Source organism: Giraffa tippelskirchi, chromosome 4 (assembly GCF_054371585.1).
Source record: "Giraffa tippelskirchi isolate mGirTip1 chromosome 4, T2T-mGirTip1v1.2.pri, whole genome shotgun sequence".
NCBI classification, from domain to species: domain Eukaryota; kingdom Metazoa; phylum Chordata; class Mammalia; order Artiodactyla; family Giraffidae; genus Giraffa; species Giraffa tippelskirchi.
This window is the reverse complement of record NC_137278.1, coordinates 200,357,155-200,381,495: the sequence shown is the minus strand read 5'-3', so window position 1 is coordinate 200,381,495 and position 24,341 is coordinate 200,357,155. Positions and strand designations below refer to the sequence as shown.

Here is a 24,341-nt window from a genome sequence, read left to right as displayed (position 1 = left end):
TGTCTGACGACGGTGGACCCAGCTTCGCTGAAGATGAGAACTCTGAGACCTACAGCCAAGAACTGCTCCTCTGCTGTTGTCTTTTCTCACGAGGAAGTTGAAGTTGGTTTTTTTTTGTCACATGCCAATGAACAAGTCCTGATTAACGCCTGGGGTTAGGCTCTGAGATGTGCATGAATGGGGACCTGAGATGAGTTGATGATACCAACTCATCTTCAAAAATACTGCCAAACATGAGAGCAGTAGAAACTGGACACATCCCTTTGGTCTTTGTTGTTTGTTTCGTTGTCGGGTTTTTGTTTTTGTTTTTACTGTTCCATGCCCTTTTATTACAATCCTGTCCTTGTGTTTCAAATGAATGGCCATTTAACACACAACCCAAAGCACTCCTAGAATGGATCTGACCTTCCCATTTCTTTCTCAATATATTGAATCAAAAGGAAAAAAAAAAAATCACCAGGTTTGGTACATCCCAGAAAAAGCACCTTTACTAAACAACAGGAAACAAAAATGTGCCAGGAATCTGACCAAATAGACAAAGCAGCAGGTGAGATTCCTGACAGGAAAGGATGACTCCCGGTGGAACATAAATAGATCCCCTCAAAGTACACATATTTCACATGAGTGGACCCATCGCTTTGAGTGAGAACTGATCAACATTCTCCGGGGTCTGGACAAGCATGTGAACTGAAGAAGCCACTCCTTCTAGCCCCACACCCTCTTAATCACCACCCAGATACCATCACCACACTCTGATCGTCTCCACAACATACACACACCAACCGTTGCCTGCATTCCTCTAGCATGGAGAGCAAGGAAGCAAAGAAAGCCGTGTGTATGTCCACCAGCCCGCTGATAGTAAGACTGGTGTCGCTCCCGAATCTGAGCAAGCTCCGGGAGATGGTGAAGGACAAGCGAGCCTGGCGTGCTGCAGTCCATGGGGTCGCAAAGAGTCAGACACAGCTAAGCAAGTGCACAACAACAACCATGGTAAAGGGCACACTGTCCTGATAACATGATCACACACAAATACTTACTGAGGTGTAAGGTGTTAGGGTAAAAACTGTGGTGGGTTCAGGAGAGTGGAAAACACTGATCCTTCTTTCAAAGAGTTTATAAGGTTCATGGGGAGATAAAGCCTAAATAGTGTGTGCTCAGTTGCTTCAGTCGCGTCAGACTCTTTGTGGCCCATAGCCCGCTGGCTCCTCTGTCCATGGGGTTTCCCAGGCAAGAATATTGCAGTGGATTGCTATTCCTTCTCCAGAAGATCTTCCTGACCCAGGATCGAACCCGCATCTCCTGCATTTCCTGCATTGCAGATGGATTCTTTACTGTTAATTCACTGGGAAAGCCCAAAATAATGTATATAGAGAGTTATTATTAAAAAAAAATACAAGTGTTTGGGAAACCGCTTGGCAGTTCCTGAAAAAGTTAAACGTGGGAGTTACCATTCTGCTGCTGCTATGTCACGTCAGTCGTGTCCGACTCAGTGCGCAACCCCATAGACGGAAGCCCACCAGGCTCCCGTCCCTGGGATTCTCCAGGCAAGAATACTGGAGTGGGTTGCCATTTCCTTCTCCATTCTATTCCTAGGTATTTACCCAAGAGAAAAGAAAACATAAAACTTACATACAAATGTTCTGTTCACATCAATGCTATTTGCGATAGCCAAAAGGTAGAAACAAACCAAATGTCCCTCAACTGAGGAATGGATAAACAAATGGAATACTATTCAGCTATAACAAGGAATAAAGTATTATGAGGCAACAGTAAATATATGTCTGGTCTCTGTCCCTGGTTCCTGGCACGGAGCTCCTAAAGTCCTTGGGATTTCCTAAGTGATAGGAGAGTCTTCTGTTATTGATAACCATCCCCTTTCAACCACACCTGAGTCTATGCTAATAAGCTGACTCTTGACTCTTAGATGGCTTCAGGATGGGAGTTGGCAGCAAGGAAGACCAACCTACGGTGAGAGGGTTGGAGCTTTCATGTCCATGCCCAACATCAGGGAGGGAAGAGGGGCAGGAGATTGAGTTCAATGACCAACAGCTAACGATTGAATCAATCACCTCATCAACCCCCCAAGCCCCCTAAATAACGGGGTTCAGAGAGCTTCTGGGCTGATGGGCACATCAAAGTGCTGCCAGGGTGTGTGCCCTGAGAGGCCTCACCGCACTTCACCGCCTGCACCTCTTCCATGTCTGTGCTGAGCTATGGTCTCTTCAGCAAACTAGTAAGTCAAGCACTCTCCCGATTTGTGAGCTGGAGTCATCCCAGTGAAGTATCAAACTTAAGTGAGGGAGGGGATCACAGGAACCTCTGAATTTGTAGCTGCCCGGGCAGAAATGTGGGTAGCCTGGGCACCCCATGTGCAGCTGGTTTCTCATGTGGGGGAAGTCTTGTGGGACTGAGTACTTCATCTGTGGGGTCTGAGCTAACTCCAGGAGTTAGTGCAATAACTGAATAAAACTGTTGGGCAACCAGCTGGTGGCAAAGAATTGGCTGGTGTAAGGAAGAAAGAACTCAGAAGTACTGACCCAGGCTACGACGTGGATGAATCCTGAAACCATTGCGCTAAGTGAAAGAATCCAGACACAAAAGGTCACGTACGATTCCATTAATATTAGTCATCCAGAGTGGGCTAATTTATGAGACAGAGTGGACAAGCAGTTGGTGGGGATCTGAGAGTGATGGGTTATGGATATGGGTTTCTATTCAGAGAGATGAGAAGATTTGGGAGTTATATGGTGGAGACGATTGTACAACTTTGTGAGTATAATAAAACCCCCTAAATTGTACATTTTAAAAACAAATAAGGAATGGGACTGCCCTGGCAGTTCAGTGGTTAGGACTCCAAGCTTCCACTGCAGGGGCAAGGGTTCGATCCCTGGTCAGGGAACTAAGATCCTGCATGCCACATGGCACGGTCACCAAATAAGAAATAAATAAGAAAGGAAACAAACCTTTGATTAGAAAAGCAAAAGGCTGGCATGTAACCCAGTTACACTGGAGAAGTTATCACACCGGCGGCCTCAGCACAGAACGATGCCCTGGGTGGAGGCGCTGTAAGGACATACCAGGGAAATTACAGCTTCCGGTCAACTGACAGTGACTTCAGAACAGCTGATTCCATAAGAGCAGCTATTTCAGGCTATTGCCTTTGCTGAGCCTGATACAGAAACCAAGTATTTCTATCTTGATCACAGAGCCATACTGTTCCTTGCTGACTCTTAACATTTACTTTCCTTTTGTCTTGTATCACTGCTTACAAGAAATCATTTGTTTCTGACTGAAAAAAAAAAAGGGCTATCAGAAGACTAGGGATACTGTGTTAGCCTGTGTTCTTCCTGGAAAGCAAAGATTGAGACCAAAGTTTGATTAGCAGCGTTGGTGGTAGACGGTTGGGGTAGGTGGGCAGGAATCTCATGGAACTAGGGAGGATGAGACAGGAAAGGAGGGAAACCAAGACAAAGGTGTGTTTTCAGGAAGACTGTTGTAGGGAACTGAGGCTGCGTGTCCTTAGCACTTTCCAAGGAGCCGTGCTGAAGGGCCTCAGAATCATCCACCCCCTTCACTCAAGAAAGACTGGTTCCTGATCCCATGGGTCAAGGATTGCCCCACGGGGCACCGACTCACCTACATTCCCAGGCGGGGTGTGCCTGAGCGCCAAGTGGACGCTGTGGGTATCCCCCACCTCGGTCCCTGAGAACTGTGCCCAAGAAGAGCCAGTGGCTTCTCCACAGGGCTCACACCATTGGCCCCTCTGGTTCTTGGGACTTTAGATTTGGACGGAGCTGTTGCACCAGCTCTCCAGGGCTTCCTTCTTGCAGACGAAAGACGGTGAGACTTCTCGGCCTGACCGTGCATTAGAGGAAATCGGATGCATGTAAAGTCATGCCTAACGTGGATCCTTAGCCTGACATTCAGTGAGTCATCATGAGCTGTCCAAGAGATCATGGGAGCCTCTTCTTTGGTCTCCTAGATCGCTCCTCTGGGGACAGCTGGGTACCACGTTGTGAGGACACTTGAGCATCCTTACAGAGAAAACCAAGAGGAGCTAAGGTTTCCTGCCAGCATCAGTCTGCCAGCTACAGAGAAGGTGTAGTCTAGGAAATGAGTCCATCCAACACTGTGAAAAATAAACTTCTGTGGTTTGTGAGAAAAATAATTGGGGCCCTGGAGTAAAAAGTGGCCAATTGATAATTTTTTAAAAATTAAAACATCTTAACTTTACCCAGTGCTAATGCCAAATACATTTCAATTTAAAAATCCACACAAGGGACTTCCCCAGTGGTCCAGTGGCTAAGACTCCACACTCCCAATTCAGGGGACCCGGGTTCAACCCCTGGTCAGGGAACTAGATCCCACGTGCTGCAACTAAAAAAAAAGATCCCGCAAACTGCAGCAAAGACCCGGTGCAGCCAAATAACTAACTAACTAGATAAAACATTAAAATAATAATGATGACTTTTTTAAAAAATAAAAATTCATGCAAAAAATACAGGCCATGAAAGCTAAGAGTCTAATACAGGACGGAATTGTTTCAGGCTGAAGAAGTAGGGCATCATGGAAGAGGTGAGACTTAGATCTGTAATATTAACACGGCTTCACAGAAGAGTTATCTGGTTTCATTATTGTATTTACCTAAATGTAATATATTTTGCTCATCGACTGCTTACAGTTTAAGTAATCCCCACTTTCCTTACCTTAGCAGGGAACTTAAAAACATGTAAACATAAAAGAAAATAAGAAATGGGAAGGACAGTCTTTTCAACAAATGGTGATGGAAGTCTAGATATTCACATGCCTGAAACTGGCTCCTTTCCTCACTCCATACACAAAAACTAACTCAAAATAGATGAGAGACCTAAACGTAAGTGCTGAAACTGTAAACCTCTTAGAAGAAAACATAGGGGAAGTTCTCATGACATTGGATCTGACAGTGACTTGGCATCTGACAACAAAAGCACAGGCAACAAAAGAAGTTAATAAATTGGGCTTGATCAAAATTAAGAACATTTGTGCATGCTCGCTTTGGCACCACATATACTAAAATTGGAACGATACAGAGAAGATTAGCATGGCCCCTGTGCAAGGATGACATGCAAATTCGTGAAGCGTTCCATATTTTTTGTAGAAAAAGCGGTTCAGTGTTTCAAAGGAGAGATGTCAATATAACTGTGACTTGAAATAGTGGCAGATGAATATGTAGCTTATCACTGATTCAGAATAAAAGTTATTTTTCAGAAACAAACAAAAGAACATTTGTGCATCCAAGAATACTATAAAGAAAATGAAAAGACAGCCTACAGAATGGGGGGAAGAACTTCCCTGGGGGTCCAGTAGCTAAGACTGTGAGCTCCCAATGCAGGCGCCCCAGGTTTGAACCCTGGTCAGGAACTATTCCACGTGCTGCAACTAAGAGTCTCATGCCCCTACTAAAGATTCCACTTACCGCAACTAAGACCCAGTGCAGCCAAACAAATAAATATTAAAAAAAAAAATAGAATGGGGGGGATATTTTCACATCATATATCAGATAAGGAATCAGTATCCAGAAGATATAAAGAATGCCTACAATTCAATAACCAAAAAAAAAAAAATAAATACCACTCAATATAAAACTGGGCAGAAGGCTTGAATAGATATTTCTTCCAAGTATGTACTCAGATGAGTAATAAGCACATAAAAAGATGATCAAATCACCAGTCATTAGGGAAAAGCAAATCAAGACCACAATCAGATAGCACTTCACAGCCACTGGAATGGCTATTATACATAACGTATTTTTTTAAAAAAATGAAAGAAATGTTGGTAAGGACGTGGAGAAATTCAAACACTTGCGCATTGCTGATGGGAATGTAAAATAGTGCAGCCATCATGGAAAACAGTTTGACAGTTCCTCAAAAGCTAAACATAGTATGACCATATGATCCAGTAATTCCACTTTTGGGTATACACCCAAAGGAATTGAAAGCAGGAACTCAAACATATTTTGCACCCCATGTTCATGGCAGCATCATTCACTGTAGTCAAAAGGAGCTCCACAGACGGATGGATAAACAAAATGTGGTCCACCCATACATAGGAATATTATTCAGTCCTAAATAGGAAGGAGATCCTGGTGCTGGCAACAGCAGGGATGAATCTTGAAGAAGTTACACTATGTAAACTAAACCAGACGCAAAAGAACAAACGTGCTTATATGAGTTACCTGAAGTAGACACATTCCTAGAGAAGGAAAGTAGACCAGAGGTTATACCAAGGTCTGGGGAGGGAGGGAGGTGGTTACTGCTTAGTGGGTACAGAGTGTCCATGCTGGGTCACAAAAAAGTTTTGGAAATAGATACTGGCGATGGTTGTAGAACATGCTGAATGTAATTAGTGTCACTGAATTACATACTTAAAAATGGTTAAAGCAGGGACTTCCCTGGTGGTCCAGTGGCTAAGACCCTGTGCTCCCAATGCAGGGTCCCCAGGTTCAATTCCTGGTCCGGGAATTAGATTTCACACGCTGCAGGTAAGCTTCTGCATGCTTCAATTAAGACACAGTGCAGCCAAATAAATATTTTTTTAAAAATGACTAAAATGGCAAATTTTATGTTTTATGTATTTTGCCACAATTTTAAAAAAAGGAAAAAGTGCCAAAAGAAAGAAAGGAAGGAAGAAAGAGAATAATGTTAAAAGCCCTTCAAAGGAACCCCTTCAGTAACATCCAGGGCACCCAGATAATGTCTTTAATAAAGCAGTTTTTACAGGCCTCTGGAATAGGCAATAAGGCAAAGTGATGAGCAGGACAGATGTGTGATGAGTACACACCTGTGTGTCAAGTGGGGACATCTGCAGCTGCCATCCATACCTGGTGGTGACGATGCTTTGAGAAAAACAGCTTCAGGCTGGGTGGTTGGCTCCGGTTACTCTGAAATCCAACTCCTTCAAGGTTGAGCTCCCCTCTTGACCTCCTTGTTTGGCTGCTCTTTCATTGTAACGAGCCAAGGCCAAGGCCAGCTTACCGTCTGATTCAGGAGACACTCAGATGTACCATCCAGGTGTCTTTTCAGCTTCTACCGCAGGCGGCTAGAATCCTCAATCTGACACTGCTCTGTCATCTCTGCTTTTATTTGTATATTTTTATATTATTTTATTTGTATCATTTTGTTTGCCTTTACTAATTTTATTGGCGTATGGTTGCTTTACAATGTTATTATTTTCTGCTGTGCAGCAAAGTGAATCAACTATATGTATACATATTTCCCTTCTTTTTGGATTTTCATCCCATTTAGGTCAGGCTTGCCTGGCTCAGATGGAAAAGAATCTGCCTTCAGTGAAGGAGCCACAGGAGACTTGGTTCAATCTCTGGGTTGGGAAGATCCCCTGGAGAAGGAACTGGCAACCCACTCCAGTATTCTTGCCTGAAGAACTCCATGGACAGAGGAGCCTGGCGGGCTACAGTCCATGGAGTCGCAAAGAGTTAGACACGACTGAGTGACTAACACTAAGTCCATTTAGGTCACCACAGAGCACTGAGTAGAGCTCCCTGTGCTGTACAGCAGGTTCTCATTTAGTTAAGTTCAGTCGCTCAGCCATGTCCAACTCTGCGACCCCATGAACTGCAGCATGTCAGGCCTCCCTGTCCATCACCAACCCCCAGAGCCTACCCAAACTCACGTCCACTGAGTCGGTGATGCCATCCAGCCATCTCATCCTCTGTCATCCCCTTCTCCTACTGCCTTCAATCTTTCCCAACATCAGGGTCTTTTCAAATGAGTCAGCTCTTTGCATCAGGTGGCCAAAGTATTGGAGATTCAGCTTCAGCATCGGTCCTTCCAATGAACACCCAGGATTGATCTCCTTTAGGATGGACTGGTTGGATCTCCTTGCAGTCCAAGGGACTCTCAAGAGTCTTCTCCAACACCACAGTTCAAAAGCATCCATTCTTTGGCACTCAGCTTTCTTTATAGTTCACCTCTCACACCCATACATGACCACTGGAAAAACCATAGCCTTGACTAGATGTACCTTTGCTGGCAAAGTAATGTCTCTGCTTTTTAATATGCTGTCTAGGTTGGTCATAACTTTCCTTCCAAGAAGTAAGCATCTTTTAATTTCATGGCTGCAATCACCATCTGCAGTGATTTTGGAGCCCAAAAAAATAAAGTCAGCCACTATTTCCACTGTTTCCCCATCAATTTCCCATGAAGCGATGGGACCGGATGCCATGATCTTTGTTTTCTGAATGTTGAGCTTTAACCCAACTTTTTCACTCTCCTCTTTCACTTTCATCAAGAGGCTTTTTAGTTCTTCTTCACTTTCTGCCATAAAGGTGGTGTCATCTGCATATCTGAGGTTATTGATATTTCTCCTGGTAATCTTGACTCCAGCCTGTACGTTTCTCCTGAGGTACTCTGCATATAAGTTAAATAAGCGGGGTGACAATATACAGCCTTGATGTACTCCTTTCCCGATTTGGAACCGGTCTGTTGTTCCATGTCCAGTTCTAACTGTTGCTTCCTGACCTGCATACAGGTTTCTCAAGAGGCAGGTCAAGTGGTCTGGTATTCCCATCTCTTTAAGAATTTTCCACAGTTTATTGTGATCCACACAGTCAAAGGCTTTGGCATAGTCAATAAAGCAGAAATAGATGTTTTTCTGGAACTCTCTTGGTTTTTCAATGATCCAGCGGATGTTGGCAATTTGATCTCTGGTTCCTCTGCCTTTTCTAAAACCAGCTTGAACATCTGGAAGTTCATGGTTCACATATTGCTGAAGCCTGGCTTGGAGAATTTTGAGTCGCTCAGTCAGGTCCAACTCTGCAACCCCATGGACTGCAGCACACCAGGCTTCCCTGTCTATTACCAACTCCTGTTAACTAATAAGGTTCTCGTTAGTTATCTATTTTACACATAGTAGTGTATCTATGTCAATCCCAACCTCTCCGTTCATCTCACTCCCCACCCCCTTGTCACCTCTGCCTTTAAAACCTCAGTCTTTGCGCCCTTCTAGATGCTGAATGGACTTCAAAACCGTTGTTGTGGTTCTTCCTGTTTAGCACCTACTGTTGTGACTGCTCTCCTCCAAGAGGCATGGAAAATGACTCTTCCTGGCCATTTCCTTTGACCATGGTGCATCCCCTGCTCCAGTGGGAGTGCAGCCAGGAACCCAGGCGCTCTCCCCGCTCTATTCCTGCCTTCTATCCCTGCCTTCAGATCGTCTTCGCTGGACACAAAAAGTGCCTGTCCCTGCAGACATCACACGGCCAACCCCGTGGCGGGCTCTCCTGCACTTGGCACTGTTTCCGCTGAGATCTTCCGGCTTGTTCTTTTCCGTGATCCTTCAGGGCTTTGTCTTTCTCCGGCCGTATCCTGTGGGGGGATTCACCTCTCTCCTTCAAAGGCTTACGCTGGGCAGGATCTCAGATCGTGACCATTTTCAGAGAACTGTGTACACAGGAAAAAGTCTGAGACATGCTCTCTTAAATGCTCCCTTGCTGAAATTTAACTTTGACATCTTGCCACATGAAAGTTTTTTTTTTTTTGGAATTGCGGTAAAATAGACCAAACATAAAATCTGCCATCTTAAGCATTTTTAAGTGTGCTGTTGGGTAGTATCGAGTATATTCACACTATTGTGCAACCAACCCCCAGAACCCTCTGTGTCTTGTAAAACTGAAGCTCTGCCCCCATTAAACAGCAACTCCCCTCCCCCCACCCAGCCCCTGGCACCACCATTCTTCTTCTGGTCTCGGTGAATCTGACCAGTCCGTACCTCATTTGAGGGCAGTCATACAATGGTTGTCTTTCTGTGTCTGGCCTGTTTCACTTGACATAATACTTTCACGGTCCATCCATGTTGCAGCATGTGTCAGAATCTCCTTCCTTTTGAATGCTGAATAATGCTTCAGCATGCACATATACCACATTTTGCTTACCTATTCATATGCTGATGGATTTGGGGTTGCTTCCACCTTTCGGCTACAGTGAATCATGCTGCTGTGAACACGGTTGTATTAAATATTTTTCACTTCCTTTGGGTACATACCCAGAAGCAGGATTGCTGGATCATATGGTAATTCTATTTTTAATTTTTTTGAGGAACTGCCATACTGTTACAGAGGATACTGTTACATACTGTTACAAAAGTTTCAGAGGATAACAAAATCACCCAGAAATGATCAATGGAGGAGACTGGATTAAAGTGATACAAGGTTATAAGTCTGGCATCTTTAAAACTCATCATCAATATTTTCTTTGGCCTTGGCTTTTCCTTAGATCTGTCCCTTTCCTTTCATTTTAGCCTACAGAGTGAAGATGGTACTCTTCTCCAAGTGCCTGAGGCCCATGGTAACATTCTCAGAATGCTTTTGGGGTCCACAGTGGAGGAGGAAGCAGGATTGAGCAGAAGGAGGAGTTGAGCTCCCATACAGGCATTGATGGCAGTCTTGCCTGGCCCGGCAGGGTGCTCAGGAACCAAAATGCCTTGTCACATAATTCTGTGTTGGGCTGAAACAGCAGTCTGCACACCCTCTTTAGTCACTGGATGTGGGCTGTCTTGGAAAGGACATGACCTTGAGCTTGGGGACCCTCTGCAGCTGAGATGGATTCTGAAGCCAGCAGCTGGGGCCACGTCTCCATCCTTGAAGGGGAGTCTGTGTGGCAGATCACCATGTCCACCACAGTAGTTTCTGAGGACTGATGACCACAAGCACCAACGAGAAGGTGGCCAGGCTACCATATGATATCACTTATCTGTAGAATCTAAAATATGACACAGATGAACTTGTCTATGGAACAGACTCACAGACAGAGTGGGTGTGTGACTACCAACCCGGGGGAAAGGACTGATGCTGAAGCCGAAGCTCTAATACTTTGGCCACGTCATGCAAAGACTCATTGGAAAAGACCCCGATGCTGGGAAAGATTGAAGGCAAAAGGAGAAGGGGGCAAAAGAGGATGAGATGGTTAGACAGCATCCCTGACTCAATGGACATGAGTTTGAGCAAACTCCAAGAGATAGTGGAGAACAGGGGAGCCTGGCGTGCTGCAGTCCATGGGGTCACAAAGAGTTGGACACTACTTAGCGACTCAAAAACAACAATGAAACAGACTCACAGATACAGAGAGCAAACTTGTGGTTGCCAAGCAGGGGATGGGGGTAGGGGTGGGGGAAGGGATGGATTGGGACTTTGGGATTACCAGGTGCAAACTATTACATACAGAATGGAAAAACAACAAGGTCCTACTGTATAGCACAGGGAATCATATTCAACATCCTGTGATAAAACATAATGGGAAAGAATATGAAAGAGAAAGAATATATATGTATAACTGAATCATTTTGCTGTACAGAAAACAATTGATACATTGTAAATCAACTATACTTCAGTACAATAAACTTTTTAAAATGTGGCCATGTTAGTACAAAGCAGGTCATTTGCTGGAAGAGGGTCTGTGTGGGTTGGTGAAGAGCACAGAGCACCTAGGTAGGAACCCTCGGCTTTGTCCTCCTCAGCTGGGTGACCTTGGTCAGGTTACTGACCCCCCTGTGCTCCAGTTTCCTCCTACAACAGGGGTCATGCTAGAATCTGCCTCATATAAGCACTCACCATCGCATCACACCCATAACCAGCTCTGTATGTGTAACTGTCATCACAGATGCTTTGAGTGAAGATGGGGTTCTAGAACCTGTAGAAGCAGCGGGAAACTAGGAGGGTGAGGATTCAGAGAGTGAGGCTAAAATGAATAATGAAAGATGAGCAAGGCAGCACAGAGGTAAGAAATGAGACACTCAGAGAAAATAACACAAATGGCTGGGAAGAGAGTGTCCGATTGAACCTTAAAATCAAAAGGCAACAAAGAAAACAATTTGGAAACATAACCTGGAAGCTGGTTCTTCGAATATTTCTGGGATCTTACTTATAGCAAAATCGCTTCTTACTCCGGCTCCCTCTCCTCTTTCCAATGACCCCACTACTTTTCTCTTTCTTCCTCCTGGCTTTGCAAGTCCCAACCCCTACTGATCCTTAGTGAGGGACCGCCTTTGTAGGCACATCTATTACAAGTTGTAATAGGACTTGGATGATGCCATGCAGCAGGTCAGGGAGAGGTGGGACAAGAAGATCGATGCACCAAAGAAGAGACTAAGACATCATTCCATCAAGCAGGGGCTCCAGGCAAAGCCGAACACATGGGAGTGAAACCCTGGAGCCTGATGTGCAACCCCTTCCACCCTGGGCATCAGGTGCCCCTAACGGTGGGAGTAAGGGAATAGCCAAGAGCTCAGTCAGCCCTGGTGCTGGGATGGACCAGAGACAGACAATTGTGTATAAAAGTTACAAACCCTTCAAGATAGAATACAGACAAAATAAAAGGAAGAGGTGAGAGCCCTCAAGTACACTGAATTGACAGATGACCTTTCATTGTCTTGACTTGATGGAGTCCTGCTCCATCCCATCCATGTGAGCAGAGCCTCTCCCTGCAGACGCCTCACCCCTGCACAGCGAGCCCACCCTCGCCTGCGAGAGGGGCTCCTCTGGGCTCAGCATGCTCCAAGTTCTAGACTGTGTCCCTAGCGCCTGTGTGGTTCAGCATTGCATTGGACAGTGGGTTTCTCCCCTGACTTCCCAGCATGACAGCACATCTCTGAAAAGTGGCTGAGCTCCTGAGAGAACTCGGGATGGGAGGAGAGGAGCACGCAGAGAGCCCCACGCCCAGAGCCCCGCTTTCCACCGCGCCAACAATGGAGCGCTCCTCTCCTCCCTCCACCAGCAGGTCCATTGTCCTCCGGCTGCAAACGAGAGTGAGATAAACAGCAGCTGCGAGGCCCCTGCCCTTCCTCCTCGGAGGCCCGGGTATGGAATGTGAGAAGCCTGGCCTTAGTACAGCCGGTTCTGACTGCTCTCCAAAAAGAGCTGAGGAGGTGGGGACATCAGACCACTCGTTCAACACAGAACATCCTCTGCAGGGAAAGGCTGGGCAGTTACAACAGCCATCATCACTAATATTTTCCCATATTCTGCACACGCAGTAACTAGAGGAACAACATAGTTCTGCATAATTTATATACGTGTATTTGCATCTGCCTGGCTCAGATGGTAAAGAATCTGCAATGCAGGAGATCTGGGTTCGATCCCTGAGTCGGGAAGATCCCCTGGGGGAGGGCGCAGCAACCCACTCCAGTGTTCTCGTCTGTAAAATCCCAAGGACAGAGGAGCCTGTCGGGCTCCACAGGATCCGCAGGGTTGTGAAGAGTCAGACATGACTGAGCGACTAACACACACACACAAAGCCTTATGTCGTCTCTGAGTCGATGGTTAAGTTTCTCTCCTTTTCTAATTAACTTTTGTGGCCCCCTATCCCTCGGACTCCTCAGATACATAGTAAATCTGCACTTCCTGGGGTCAGCGTGCTCCGTGAAGTCACTCCAGGTGAGGGGCCTGCCAGTCTCTGGCCACAGCATTTCTGTCAACTGACCATCTGTGTGTGTTTCTGTTTAAAGACATCTTCTTAGACACGTGTTGTTGGGTCATTAACACTGAACCGAGGGCCTACAGCACACAACTGGTGTTTCCCAGGTACACAGATTTTCTCTGAGAGGCCTGGCCCAGCCTTTCCGCACTTGAGAACACCAGGTAGCACTTTACCATGATGCCCAGGGGCCATTCTCAACAGCAGAAATATCCACGACAAGTATACAACTACGAACACGCGGCACTAAGTAGACATGGAATAGGACACTTGTTTCCAGAAGGGGCTGAAGGGAAAAGATGAGCATCGCCCCCCGCACCACCACCCTCACCACAACTGGGAACACACATGTGTTTGGGCATCACTTGTGTGCATCTGCGTACATCCTCAGAAGCCCTGCCAGTGCTGTGACTCTGGGGTCACAAGTACATTTTAGCAGGGAGACAAATTCACAGGTACAGAATCCTGGAACTGCACAAAGTAGAGAATGTCTTGTGGGCGAACCCGTGTGGAACCGGAAATCAAGCAATCCTGGTTCTATCAGCTTTCAGAATGTGGAGAATTCTATTCCAGGGCCACTTGGGATGCACTGGCCACTGTGCACATAAGTGACACTGCCACGTTCCCTGACTCCACTGTCACTAGACCACCTACGGGGAGACGCTTTTCTGTTACTGGCCATGCTGTGGTTCAAAGTCAACAATGCTCAAAGTATGGCCCTGGATGCAACTGTTAGAAATTCAGATGCAAACTATTATAAGATAAACACAATGTCCTACTATGGGCTTCCCTGGTGGCTCAAGACAGTAAAGAATCTGCCTGCAATGCAGGAGACCCAGGTTCAATCCCTGGGTCCAAGATCCCCTGGAGAAGGGAACGGCAACCCACTGCAGTATTCTTGCCTGGAGAATCCCATGGACCGAGGAGCCTGGCAGGCTACAGTCCTTACTGTACAGCAAAGGGCACTATATTCAATATGCTGTAATATACCACAATGGAAAAGACTATAAAAAAAAAAAATAGGGCTTCCCTGGTGGTCCCGTGTTAAGAATCCACCTGCCAATGCAGGAGACACGGATTCGATTCCTGGTCCGGGAAGATTCCACCTGCCTCAGAGTAACTAAGCCCGTGCACCACCACAACTAAGCCTGTGCTCCAGAGCCAGAGAGCTGCAGCTGCTGAAGCCTGCACACCCTGGAGCCTGTGCTCCCCAACTAGAGAAAAGCCTGGGAAGCAAGGAAGACCCAGCATAGCCAAAAATAACAAGTAAGTAAATTTAAAAAAAAATATATATATATATATATACACATATGTATAACTAAATCACTTCGCTGTACAGGAGAAATAAACACAATACTGAAAATCAACACTACTTCAACTAAAACATTCTTAAAATAAAAACATATAGATTCCTGGGCCCCACTCAGATCTACAGGATCAGAATCTCTGGAGACGGGCCCAGCAGTCCGGGTTTTAAGAAGCTCTCCAGGAGACCCTGCTGTGTGTGCAAGTTCGAGAACACTGCTCTAAGTCACGCAGCTCGTCTGGTCCCCAGTGGCTCCTGGCCCACAGTGGGCCTGACTCATTCTCCTTCCACGTGGGAAGAGTCATGGCTTAAAAGTCAGAACAGAGTTCACATCCTACTTCTGTGTTTTACAACGGGGAGACCTTAAAGGACTGAGACACTCTGACCCTGCAGCTTCTTCACCTGTGAGAACATGGAGATGAAGAGAAATATAGTAGATGACAAAAAGTGCTCAGCACACACGAGGCCCTCAGTAAATGTTAGCATTCTTTTCTTTCCCTCCCTTTCAGTATTCATCCCTGAACAAAACATGAAGGGTGAAGGAAGGAAAGAAAGAAACACAGAGAGACAGTGTTCTTTCTTTAGAATAGAATAGAGCTTGGGACTTATCTCAGAGGAAACAATTACTATGTTCATCTCTCTCTCTCCCTGCACTCCGCTTCTCCCCTACTTCCCCCACTACCGTGTGTGTGTGTGTGTGTGTGTGTGTGTGTGTGTGTGTGTGTGTGTTTGGAAAGCTGAGACTCTGATCTCAGTGTGGCTAGAGAGGGGAAAACACACTGAGGTCCTTTAAAGAGAACTCAGGCTATTTTACTGAGCTCCTCGACCCTCATAAACAGTGAAAAAGCCAGTCCCTAGACTCCTTACATCCTTCCTGTTTCCCTCCTGTCTTCTGCCTCCACCAGGCAATTCCTCATTCTGCTCTCCTTCAGCCTAAGGAACTAGAAACTCCTTTCAGCTGGCTTGCTAGGACCCTCAAAGACTTTATTTGGACAATGGGTGACTGCAGACTACTGCTCACCACCCCTGCGACCCCCGAGATGGAGCTGAGGGAGAATCCAGGTCTCAACTCGCCAGCCCTTCATCCTGAGTTCGAAGTCACTAAAATCAAAGGAAGGGCTTCCCAGGTGGCGCTAGTGATAAAGCACCCACCTGCCAGTGCAGGAGACATCGTAGAAGAGGCAGGTTCCATCTCTGGGTCGGGAAGATCCCCCGGAGAAGGAAATGATAACCCACTCCGGTATTCTTGCTTGGAGATTCCCATGGACAGAGGAACCTGGCAGGCTACAGTCCATGGGGTCACAAAGAGTCGGACACAACTGAAGCGACTTAGCACACAAAATCAAAGAGGAGCCTAGCAAGGTGTTGTATTTAGAGATTCTAATTCTGCATGTTGGAAAACAATTTTTTAAATTATTTATTTATTTGGCTGCATTGGGTCTTAGTTGCGGCAGACAGGCTCATGTGGGCTCAGCTGCCCCATGGCATGCAGGATCTTAGTTTCCTGACCAGGGATCAGACCGGCATCACTTACATTGCTGCTGCTGCTGCTAAGTCGCTTCAGTCGTGTCCGACTCTTTGCGACCCTATAGACGGCAGCCCACCAGGCTCTGCCGTCCCTAGGATTCTCCAGGCAAGAATACTGGAGTGGGTTGCCATTTCCTTCTCCAGTGCATGAAAGGGAAAAGTGAAAGTGAAGTCGCTCAGTCGTGTCCGACTCGTAGCGACCCCATGGACTGTAGCCTACACCAGGCTCCTCCATCCACGGGATTTTCCAGGCAAGAGTACTGGAGTGGGATGCCATTGCCTTCTCCGATCACTTACATTAGAAGGCATGTTTTTAACCACTAGACCACAAGGGAAGTCCCAGAAGTTGCCTTTTTTTTTGGTTCCTCCTAGGACTGCAGTCCTTCTTCTTTGACTGCCTTCTCAGACACTATCTTCCTAGAGACCTGCTGCTGCTGCTGGTGTCTAAAATAGTTTGTCACAGTCTTGATTTCTTGCCCCTGAGCAGTGGTAACACTCAGCAAACTAACCAACGTTTACAGTGAGGAAGAGACGGTTACGGTCTTGGAATTTTATTGGTAAAAAACAACAGGAATTTAGTGGTTAAAAACCAACGGCCCTGTTCTGAGCCAGGGAGATTCCTAAATGCAGGTTTTGAGATGTCTCATCAGCCTTCCTCACCTTAATTGTTTTATACATCAACTCAGACTCTGCTTCAGCTAAACAAGCCTACTACTGTTTCCTTCCTGATGCAGTTCCCTTCTCTGAAAACAGAGCTGGAGGCAGCTCAGACCCAGCAAAGACAGACGACCGATCCAGATCACGTTTGGGTCCAAGGCTCCTTCTCTAGCATTATACCTCTCTTCCCAACTGCTAAGCCATTGTCTTAGGCCTTCCCTGTAACCTTCCCTGTGTGTGCTCAGCTGCTCAGTCATGTCCAACTCTTTGTAACCCTGTGGACTGTAGCCCACGAGGCTCCATGAGGTTTTCCCAGCAAGAATACTGGAGTGGGTTGCCATTTCCTTCTCCACCCTGAAACCCCAAACCCTGCTTTTTCCTTTCTACCAAAACCTGTCCTCAAACCTTTCAAATCTCTTGAAAGTTCAGCTTCTCTGAGAAATCACACCTTTCTGATCCTCATCAGAGTCTGATCATCCCATTTATTCCAAGATCCTCTTTCTCTTTCAAGCAAAGAATGATACACAGTAGGACCATCGAAATTTCTGACTTAGAGGATTATCCCAGTTTTTAATAGATAAGGACCCCAACTAGCTATGTCATTAGTCAGAGGTCCCTAAGCTGGTTAAGGAACAAAGTCAAGTCTAAAACTCATGTCTCTGAGTCCACAGTTCAGGATTTTGTTTTCATTACATGAAAGTGCCTATTTGTATTTCTTTTCTCCATCAATATTCTAATGTCTTTTTAATTTTTTTCTTTATCTACTTATTTATTTGCCTGTGTCAGGTTTTGGTTGCCGCACTCAGGATCTCTGTTGCCCCCTGTGGGATCTTTTTTGTTTGTTTGTGTTTAGTCACGGCACATGGGATCTTCTAGTTCCTTGACCAGGGATCGAACCCAGGCCCTCTGCATTGGGAGCGCCAAGTCCTAGCCACCGGACCACTAGGGAAGTCCAAATATTCTTCTTCTTATATCTTTAGATGAGGTTGTTTCTTCAAATTTCCTTTGTCACCATTACTGGTGACATTATAAATCTCAATTGACATCACGACTCAGCATTTCCCCAGAGTACCCTACGTGGGACACCCAGTGGCACCCTGGAACCACTGCTGATTGCCCACTCCCTAAACTCTTTCTCCTTATGTCCCAAATGACTCTAGCTTTATCCTACAAAGAGGGGCCATGCCCCTCAAGCCTCAAGGAGGTCAGAGTTGGTACAACAAAAGAAACATTGCTACTAATGCAGGAAATCCACTCCTTTATCTAAAACATGAAATATCAAAATACAGCTGGCTGAACTGGAAGAGCCTGACAGATGGGGCTCACAGGGGACATCATATTGTGGACACTGACCCAAGGCTCTTCTAATAGGATTCACAGGACCTGATACCCACTAGTGTGAAGGCGCCAGACTTCAGAAGAGCTGTTATGACCCAGCTATAATGCACTGGGAGCAAGGAACTCTGGCTGAAAGCTGAGCCAATCAGATTCTCTCATGGCAATTTAGAGTTGAGGCCTCACACACTGGTACGTGTCCTTTGGAGGCTAGAATTTGCAGTGATGCAAAGTTAGGGCCCAAGTGGCCTTGCCTGATGATATTGTGAAAGAGAGAGTGAAGCAGAACCTCAGAGAAGCAGAGGTGAGACACTCAAAGAAACAGACAGCCACTTTGGGGTTCCCATTCCTGGTTCCACCTCTTTGTGACTTGTATGCATGCATGCTCAGTTGTGTCCAACTCTTCGCGACCCCATGAACTGCAGCCCACCAGGCTCCTATGTCCATGGGATTCTCCAGGCAAGAATACTGGAGTGGGTTGCCACTTCCTTCTCCAGGGGATCTTCCTGACCCAGAGATCAAACCTGCATCTCCTGTGCCTCCTGCATCAGTAGGTAGATTCTTTACCACTGAGCCACCTGGGAAGCCTATTTGTGGTTTGCAGGAAACCCAGTAAGTCCACCAAACCTGTTTATTCCCCTTTCTTTCTTTTTTTGCTACTTGGCCTGAACTAGTCAGGTGGGTTTCCTCTGCAACAAAGAAGTCTTGACTGAGACCCTTCCTTTCCAGAGCTGAAAGGTGAACCAGGCAGCCAACCCTGGCTGGGAGGTCAGGGCAATCTGGCCAAGGACTGGAAGGTGGTGACTGTTTCCTTCTCTGTAGGCAGTAGTGCTGGTCAGGCTTGGATTTTCCGAGCATCGGGGCTCTCAACCTGAGATATTTTCCTCTGTCCACCCCGACCCCCATCCAGGTAAACAGAGCAGCCGTCGCCAGCCCTCAGCATTCACAGAACTTAATTTCCTCTCATGCACTTCCTTCTGAAGCACCTAGAAGACACTTTTGCTTGTTTGGGGACAGAAGCAAGCCCAAAACCTTATTAAAGTGAATTCAAGGACATCCCTGGAGGTCTGTTGGCTGGGAATCCACACTCCCAATACAGGGGGCCCCGGGTTCAATCCCTGGTTGGGGAACTAGAGCCCACGTGGCACATCTTAAGTTAGCATGCTGCAACTTAAAGGGTCAACATGTTGCAACTGAAACAAGAAAAAAATAAAAGATCCTGTATGCTGCAACTAAGACCTGACACAGCCAAATAAATAAATAAACACAAAAAAAGAAAAAAGGGAATCCAACTGGTTTTGGCTTTTTGCCTCTAACTTCTGTTGGGAGCAGAGATTCTCCACCTTCAGTCACTCGCACTGCTTTTATGACCTTTGATATTTCCACATACCACTGGTACTATAATTTCCTTACTATTTAAAATATATATATATATATAAATTTTTTTGTTTATCCTAACCTGTAATAATAATTAATAAAACCATGGGCTTGCCATGTATATTATATTTTTTTAATAAATACCTAAATGCAAAACTAATATCAAAAAAAAAACCGTATTTTTTTTTTAACCACCTAAGATCATCTCTTGTGTGCCACCTTAGGAAATACTAGTTATCATGTGGGTTTTGGATCAGCCAGGTTTGGTTCAGGTGTTAGCTCTGCCATTTAATACCTGCATGACCTTGGACCAGTCACTCAATCTTTGTAAACTTCAATTTTGTCATAATAAGTGTGTCTAGGGACTTCCTCTGTGGTCCATGGCTAAGAGTCCACACTCCCAATGCAGGGGGATGGGGAACCCCCAGTCAGGGAACCCGATCCCACAGGCTGCAACTAAAGATCTCACATGCTGCAACTAAGACCCAGTGCAGCCAAATAAAAAATAAGTGAATACACAAAATAAACATTAAAACAACAACAACAATAAAAGCGTAAGTGTGTCCTCATCGGGGTTTTGGTGAGGATGCAATGGGGCAGTGGTATACAGGGTATTCAGCTGTGCGGGATGGTACCCAGCACACAGGACACTCTGGGTGAATGTTGCCTGGTACGACTGTTGGCCCTGGACCTCCCACTTCTTCACTACGTTTGCTCCTCTTTCTTCCCTTTCTTCACTTCTCAATCAAGACACCAGCATGAAGTGGGTTTGTTTATTGAACTGTAGGGAATTTATACAGATCCCTCCCAGAGGCCAGGACAGAAAGCTAACTGTGCGGCCTCCAAGAGGTCCAGATTGGTGGCAGCTTATGACGTGACTTATTACTCTGCTGCTGCAGTGGCCAAGATAATGACATTGCCTCCACAGAACCTTGTTCTGAAGGTTTTCAAAGCCTTGCAGACATTATTGAATGCATCCCCAGTAAATGTGGACAAGCATTAACTTCCTCCTTTATCGGGTGTAGGAATCAAGACCCTAATGGGCCTGGTCTGGTTACTCAGCAACAGTGGCAGAGCCTCACAGAAGAGTACAAGACCCCCTTCAGAGGCCACCATACCGCCTCCCCACGTGACATGGACGGTCTTGTGAGCCTTCTGGAAGTGAGCAGGGAGGGGGTTCCATGCACAAATAAAATATGAACATTGGGGACTTCCCTGGTGGTCCAGTCGTTAAGACTCCACATGCCCAATGCAAGGCGGCCTGGGTTTGATCCCTGGTCAGGGAACTAGATCCCAAATGCCTCAACTAAGACTTGATGTAGCCACATTTTTAAAAATATATATGAACACTGAATCAAACACAGTTAAGATAGGTTTCTTTTGTGCAAGACTTCAATTGTTCATATGCTAATATGCATTATGATTCTCCAACAGGGAGATAGAACTTACTTTTGTGCATGTGACCACAACCCTGTTGTTGTTGTTCAGTCACTGAGTCGTGTCCGACTCTTTGCAACCCATGGACTGCAGCAAGCCAGCCTCCTCTGACCTCCACTATCTCCCTGAGCTTGCTCAAATTCATGTCCATTGAGTCGGTGATGCTATCTAACCATCTCATCCTCTGTCACCCCCTTCTCCTTTTGCCTTCAATCTTTCCCAGCATCAGGGTCTTTTCCAATGAGTCAGCTCTTTGCATCAGATGGCCAGAGTATTGGAGCTTCAGCTTCAGCATCAGTCCTTCCAATGACCACAACCCTACCTACTAGCAATTCTTATGATACATATCCTCAGAGCTCTTGTTGAGCTAATCATACTGGCATGAATTCTACCCATCTGATTCCCTTATATGATTAAGCTGCTCTTAGAACGCTGAAAAATAGCCATGTCTGAAGTTATTCCACCCCCACATCCCCCTGGTTGCACCCTGGAGAATACAGTCTCATTCCTATATCATAAGCCATTATACACCCAGGGAACTGAGTCCCTCCACAGCTCACCTTGGTCACACACTTGGTAAAGTGCAATATTTTAACTCTTTATTTGGTCCTTTTTAAAATTAAAAACAACCAACTTTAGGGATTTCCCTGGCAGTCCAGTGGTTAAGACTTCGAGCTTCCACTGTAAGGGGCATGGGTTCTATCCCTGGTAGGAGATCTAAGATCCCACATGATGTGCAGTATGGCCAAAAAAATTTAAAAAGAAAAGAAAAAAAGGACCAACTTAAAAAAAATTTTTTTTTTCATTTTTAAAAAAACTTTATTTGGCTGCACCAGGTCTTAGTTGCACCATGTGGAATCTTTGTTGAGGCACCCTAGTTCTTTAATTAAGCACACAGGATGTTTAGTTGCAGCTTGTGGGATCCAGTTCCCTGGCCAGTGATTAAACCCGGGACCTCTGCATTGGGAGCACAAAGTTTTAGCCACTGGACAACCAAAGAAGTCCCCCAACTTTAAAATTTTGTTAATTTTTTTATTTTAAAACTTAATATAAGAAATTATTATTTAATAATAATATATTGATTGTATATTATATTAATATTTATAAGCATGATTTTAATATTCTAATAAAAATTATTTCAAATTAAAATATTGATATAAAGAGATAGGAGATATGCAATTTTACAAAGAAATGAAGCCAAATCCTAGGGAGACTGAGTCTCACAGCAAGACCACAGCATTCTTAGAAACAGAAGTGAAATATCCTGTCTCCAGGCACAAGACTGCTTTACACAACTGAAGTGATTCCTTGGCTTAAATGTGTAGGTCAGGGGTATGACAGAGCCCTCTGAATTACATGGACTCTGTGTCTCTCATCTGATATTTCATGTGAAGTACTGCGTGGGGACGGAAAAAGAGATAGTCGTGGAAACATCTGCTTTAGAAATATGAATGGACCCCAAAATACATCTCCACTGGGGAACCCCCATGTTATACTGCTGTAAAAGTTGAGCACCAGTCCCAACAGAGAGTCACCAGGGCTGCGTCAGGCTCTTCTTTAGCTTAGTGGCTGTGCTAAGGGTCAGTGAGCAGTCCCCTACCTCCCGCAGCTGAGGCTCCCTCCCTGTAGGAGAAGTGGAGCACAGTCAACAGACAGCGCCTGAAGCAGAGGTGGTGTGGCAGTCTGTTTTCTCAAGAGGTGTGAGACAGCTTTAAAAAAGGACAATGCACACCATAAAGTTGGTATCAGGATTTCTGAAAGTAAGAGGAAGCGAAGCAGGAAGGCCACCATACCTACTGAGGATACATTTGTCTTTGAGCTTCCTGGCAACCACGGCAAAAAGGGAAACATGTCATAAACAAAGGTGGATAGTTGGATAGTGGGACTTCCAGGCAGTCCAGTGATTAAGACTCTGCACTCCCAATGAAGGGGGTATGGGTTCAATCCCTGGTCAGAGAATTAGATCCCACATGCCATGCCATGGGGTGTGGGCTAAAATAAGTTTGTGTTTTTTTTTAAGATAAAACAAATAATAACAATAATATAAATAAATAAAAAATAAAGAAAGGTGGATGCCTACTAATTACCCACAATAGAAAAAGATTTTCCTGGAATTAAATTCTTAAAAAAATTTTTTTCACCTAAGACCTTATTTTAGGGGCTACTATGCAATATAATGAACAACATCCAGGACAGTAGGTTTACAATAAATGCAGAAAGTTTTCATAGGACCATTTCCTATAATAAGTTTGGATTGGAGTTAAGATTGTTATATCAAAGTCAAGTGGCTATGGCATCAGACTGGTCTTTGATGAAGTTGTTGTTGTTCAGTCGCCAAGTCATGTCCATATGCTTCTCAAATCTTCCAACCAAAGGACTTCCCTGGTGGTCCAGTGACTAAGTCTCTGTGTTCCCAATGCAGGGGGCCCAGGTTTGATCCCTGGTCAGGGAACCAGATCCCACGTGCCACAGCTAAGACCCGATGCAGCCAAAAGAAAAAAAAAAAAGCTTCCACCCAGAAGTAGCATCTCTATTCACATTTTTCTAGCTAAAGTAAGTCATAGGATGATGCCTACCTGCTGAGAATGTGAGCAAGTTCGGTCCCCTCTTCACCTTGGAGGAAAGCCAGAATATTCATGGACAGACCCATGATGAATATCCCCAGATCAAGCTTCCTCTCCATTCAGAGGCAGTCACTGCCATGAACTAGGGACACATCTAGACCCTATTTATGTTTTTACTACAAATAAGCATTTATAAATAGTATAGCACCAATTTATGTATTTTACAAAACATTGGTTGTAGATATGACACTTTTATGTAGCCCTACAATTTTTAAAATCAACATTTTGCTTTCAGGATTTATTTATGCTGAGTCATATAGATCTGGCTTTTTTATTTAATCTGCTGCATTGAATTCCATATTATCATAGCCTGTGATTTATTTATTCACTCCCCTATACACGAACACACTGTTTCTAACTTTCTGTAATTACTGGTAGTATGTATTGCAAACATGCTTGGGAGCATCCCCTGGCAGTCTTTCTCAGTTGGGTTTAACATGACAAATGTCAAAATGCAATTGCTGTGTGTAGTGAGTTAACTTCTCTCTTAAGCATCCTAAATATTCATTGGAGGAACTGATGCTCAGGCTGAAGCTCCAATACTTTGGCCACCTGACGCGAAGAGCCGACTCACTGGAAAAGATCCTGATGCTGGGAAAGATTGAAGGCAGGAGG

At 45.2% G+C, this 24,341-nt stretch overlaps 1 protein-coding gene and 1 non-coding gene across 3 annotated transcripts in view; one reads left to right on the top strand and one right to left on the bottom strand.

Annotated features, from left to right (window-relative positions):
• Window positions 1-24,341, bottom strand: part of LOC145546643 (uncharacterized) — a 135,983-nt gene that overhangs the window by 28,578 nt on the left and 83,064 nt on the right. The gene's annotated exons all lie outside the window — the stretch shown is intronic.
• On the top strand, window positions 5,026-5,132 carry LOC145504010 (U6 spliceosomal RNA). Its single transcript, XR_014052003.1, has one exon. It is a non-coding gene; the product is annotated as a U6 spliceosomal RNA (small nuclear RNA).